The sequence below is a fragment of the Arachis ipaensis genome, chromosome B06 (assembly GCF_000816755.2).
Source record: "Arachis ipaensis cultivar K30076 chromosome B06, Araip1.1, whole genome shotgun sequence".
NCBI lineage: Eukaryota > Viridiplantae > Streptophyta > Magnoliopsida > Fabales > Fabaceae > Arachis > Arachis ipaensis.
This window is the reverse complement of record NC_029790.2, coordinates 23,561,691-23,567,122: the sequence shown is the minus strand read 5'-3', so window position 1 is coordinate 23,567,122 and position 5,432 is coordinate 23,561,691.

The window sequence follows — 5,432 nt, the reverse complement described above, 5'->3', positions numbered from 1 at the left end:
AATATTTTTGTTCATACACAAAATATTTTTGTTAATATAATAAAATAATTAAAAATCAATTAAGTATGTAATGAAAACAAAAATATTATTTGTTTATTGTTACTGTTAAAAGTGTGAATCGAAAATTAAGAAAATAGAGATATAAATAGAAAAAGAGAAAAGAGATTATTATTGTTTAGACATTGATCAAGAATCAGAGAGTTTAACTCTCTTAGAATGAAGGAAGTAGTTTATATAAGCCAGCTTCTCATGCAGACTTTCAAACTAACTTCCTCACATGTCAGATCCTTTAATTAATGGAAACTGAATTCTAACTAACTTGAATAACAATTTATTATATCAGTGACATTTTTTCTTAAGTTGCTAATTTTGACACAAAATTGATAACTTACAACCTGAATTATACTGCATGAAAGGAACTGAACAGAGAAAAAATGAGAAAAAAAAGAAAAAATTACATACACTTGCACCAAATGATCATCATTACAATTAAAACGAAAAATGTCACTGATATAATAAATTGTTAACCAAGTTAGTTAGAATTCAGTTTTCAAGTTAGTTAGAATTCAGTTTCCATTAGTTAAAGGAACTGACACGTGAGTAAGTTAGTTCGAAAGTCAGTTTGAAAATCTGCATGAGAAGCTGGCTTATATAAGCTAGTTCCTTCATTCTAAGGGAGTTGAACTCTCTGATTCTTGATCAATGCCTAAGCAATAATAATTTCCTTTCTCTTTCTCTCTCTATATCTCTATTTTCTCAATCTTCGATTCACACTTTTAACATGGTGCGATGAGCCATTGCCATTGCAATGCAACTACATTCTCCTTCTAATTCATCTGTCTTTTTCTTCCATTCTCTTACTGATTTTCTTTCCTCTCTTCTCTTCAACTCATACAATAGAGATGATGAGAACGTTATCATCAATGCATGCTCCATTAGCTTGTTGATAAGTTCCGATCACGAGTTCTAGAGAAGAAGATTTTCGGCATCGATCACCTCAATTGCAAAGAACTTGTAACGATTTGATGGATTCGAACCCAATGAATCCGAGTTCCGTTACTTCAGGCCTCGATTTACATACAATAGCTACGATTGTAGCTCAGGTTAACGCGATTCAAGCAGTAAGCTTGCGTAGTTCAGTGAATCCGATTATGGATCCTTCCAGTCCCTTCTTTTTACACCCTGGTGAATATCCAGGTAACTCCTTGATCCTTTTAGTTCTAGATACCACAAAATATGGTTCTTGGTCACGTTCAATGCAAAGAGCACTAAAATCAAAGAATAAGCTGGGTTTTGTGGACGGTTCTTTACCGAAACCTACCGAAGATGATCTTGTGTTCCATGCTTGGGACAAATGCAACAATTTAGTAGTTTTTTGGATTACTCGCTCGCTAAGCCCAGAGATTGCAAATAGCGTACTTTGGAATGGAGTTGCTTCTGATATTTGGGATAAATTGAAGAAAAGATTCTATCATGGAGATGTATTCCGCATAGCCGAATTAGACGAAGAGTTGTTTTCGACGAGACAAGGAGATCTCACCGTCACTTCCTATTTTATGAAATTAAAAGGGATATGAGAGGAATTAAAAAATTTGCAGCCTGTCCTGCCTGCACATGTTCACCTACGTGCGCCTGTAGCCTCATCGGCATCTTGCGTAGTTATTGCCAAGATACATTTGTCGTAAGGTTTCTTAGGGGACTCAATGATCAGTACTCAACAGCAAGAACAAACATAATGATGATGAAGCCTTTACCTTCAGTTGATATTGCTTTTTCCTTCGTGCTGCAACAGGAAAGACAGCTTCTTGGGAATGATTCATTTGATTCCAAACCATTACTCAATGCCGTTGAGAGGCAAACCAATTATACACCTTCTCTCACTCCTCGAGGCCGAGGAAGGGATATTAGAGGTGGCAGATCTAATATAAAACAATGTTCCTTCAGTGACAAAACGGGTCATCTAGTTGATACATGCTATAAAAAGTACGGTATGTCTCCACACATCAAGCAAAGGATGATCCAATCTGCTAACAACATCACTGCTGAGATTGATGAGAATGAAGACAGTGACACTCTGGATTTGTACAAGGACAGTAACAATGCAGGTGTTTCTTTTACTTTGGAGCAAAAGGAAGCTATACTAGCCTTACTGCAACAGTAAGGAGCCACCAATCATCATAGTGTCAATCAGTTTTCATTGACCACAAATTTTCAGCCATCACAGACCTTTGCAGCAAATTTCATTGAAGGTAGATCACTTTTCTCACATAAACCTGCACCAATCAGGTCAACTTCCTGGGTCATTGACACAGGAGCAACAGTACATGTTACATTTACACTTACAATTTTTCACACTTATCAGTGGCATTCAATGCATAAGTCCATTTAGAATCAACTTACCAAACAAATGTATTTTAATTGCTACAATTTCAGGCACTGTCAAGATTTTTAATTCTCTATACTTAACCAATGTATTGTACTTATTTGACTTTGCTTTAAACCACATATTAGTTTCGAGTCTCATTAATTCAATCGATTGTCAATTTGTTTTTAACAAATTTAATTGTAAAATCCAGGACTATCATATAATGAAGAAGATTGGAGCAGCTGAGATCAATGGAAGTTTATACAAAATAGCATAGCCACACGATTCTCACTTAACGGCACATACATTAAGCATTGCAACAACAACACAATTAGTTTTAGAAACTGATCCCAATGTACTTTGGCACCATAGGCTAGGCCATGTACCATTTTATAAGTTGCATAATATTCTCATTTGTACCCTTGACTACAGTATCTCAAGTTCAATAAAAATGCTCTTAGTTACCCATGTGATCCATGTGATCCCTGTCATTATGCCAAACATAAAAGAAAAGCTTTTCTCTTAAGTGCCTCTAAGACTTTAAATTACTTTGATCTAATTCATGCTGACATTTGGGGGCCATCAAACACATAGTATGGTTGAATCTTTTATACAGTCATCTATAATTCATAAATTATTATTTGTCAACCCAGACCAATTCTCATTTTTGAATCTTAATTATTTGAGGGGTTTAGTCATTTTGTGTTTAATAATAGGCTCCCAAATAATAGTCATTCCGTGTTTAATAATAGGGGTTTTGTACATTTAATATCTCTAGTTATAAACTTATTTCATTTAATATTATTTAATTATTTCGACAATAATTAAAAAATATAAAATTTGGTAAATTTGGACTCATCGGCCGATTTCTATTAATTTTTAAACATTTTTTTTTATAGAAATTACTTCAAGAGCATCAACTACTAGTCTACTACAGCTATACATTACTGTCCCTTTCCTCCACTTAGTCGCAAATAAGAGGTTTCACAGGGTTTCTCACTCCAAAGTCTCATTTCCATACGGGCATAATTTCTTTGAGTCACTTTAATGTCCGTCACTATAAAGGAAGAAGAGTCTAGTATGATAAAAGTATGTCTTGCATATGCAAATATATATTCATAGATCCCATTAATTGACCCAACATGTAAGTCAATTACTTTTGTAACTTAATGCATGCATGCTATTTTTGACCAGGTCTTAGGGTATATAAGATTCTAGAAACTTTTTATGGTGATGAAAGTATGTTTAGAACCTTAAAAGATTTGAGTATGAAAAAAAATTAAAAAAAAATTAGGGGGATTAATTCATAAATATGCTATTTTTATAAGAGTCTAAAATTCAAAAACAATACCATACAAAAAATTTTATCTATTGCTGTATCAGTATATCTTATTATTTATCTATTTTTCAGTTATATTGGTATTATTACTACTAATACTACTACTATTATTATTATTATTATTATTATCTAATTTACTAAAAATTTGTTTAATATGATATAAAATAAAGATTTTTTTACCTCACTGCTTCAAAAATACGTGTATATTTTTATACACAACAGAATCTTGATTATCAATAAAATTAAAATAATAATTACAACTAAATATTTATTAATTTTTTTATAAAGTTCAAATAAACTAACAAAGACAAAATCAATTTTAAAATTATTACATAAAGGATATTTTGGTATTTTTATGTTTAATGTGAAAAAATATTTACTTTTTAAAAATAAATCTGGAGTTTCAATATTTAAAAATTAAAATCAAATTTTAATTTGTATTACAATTAAACAATTTTATAGGTAAAAGGACATTTTTTGTATAAAATATTATTTATTTATGTATTACCAAAGCTTCATCATCGCATCCCATAGATTCAACCTACCTGCCGAAGATGCCTACAATTTCCAGAAATAATGAATCATTGCATCTTTTATTGTGTAAAATCAAAGGAAATTTGGTAAAAAAAATGGGTTTACCAGCTAATAGAAGGGGCACTGAAGACAATGATTTCTATGTTGAGTGGAACTTGAAAATGGGAGTCTTGCGTACCCAACCCAATAACTTCTTTCACAGAATGATGATGGTGATTTTGAGCTGGTCCTTATAGAAGGCTAGAAACATGTTCATCTTTGATAATGTATCAACTCGTGTGGAAGAGATAATGGCGTCAACTTTGAAGTTGCAGAAAGAGTTTCAACAAATTCCCACTTCCTAATTTGATGAGCACTTTACCTTTTGTTTCTCTTATTAGATTAGGGAAAGTATGAGGAGTCAATGGAATATTTATACAATGTGTACAATGGAAGTTTAGAGAGTATTAGAGATATAATTATTAGTGTTACATTTTTCCAACCCCAAAATCAATTTAAGCTTTTGGGAAGATGTTTATTATCGCTAGTACTCGGATGGTTATTCTAGATAGTATGGGAGATGTTCATTTTGTAACTCAATAGCCTATTGTACACATTATACAAATAGTTCATTGTCTCCCTAGTGAGATCTATTAGATTATTATATGATGTTATCTTTATAGTAGAACGTTAAGAGTCCCCCTTTTCCTTATTTATCCCATATATGAACTTATATGTTTCTTTCATTTTATGAATGAAATTATCTGACTTTGAAAAAAAAAAACAAATTAAATTACTAACTGTTTGACTTATTTAAGTAAAAGAAAAATTAAATTACTAACTTATGGCACTAAGTATTTATATGTAAAAGAGGAGATTTTAAATTTAAATCTTTATTTTTCATTATATTTATATGTATTTTTACGAAAATACAAATTTTATATTAAGAGTGTAGGTTTTGCTAATATATTAATTTTTTTTTATTAATTTTGAAAGAATTAAAATTAGACCGTAATCAATATATGTGTAACCTTTTTGTCTTTAATTACTATATTAATTTAAAATCAAAGAAAGATTGAAATTTTTTATTTTAAATATATAAAAGACAATTAAAAGATTTCTATTTTAAAAAAACAATTAAAGAATTGACTATATTTACTTAATTAATAGAATTATATGAATAATAAATTAAATAATATCATTGTATATTGTATT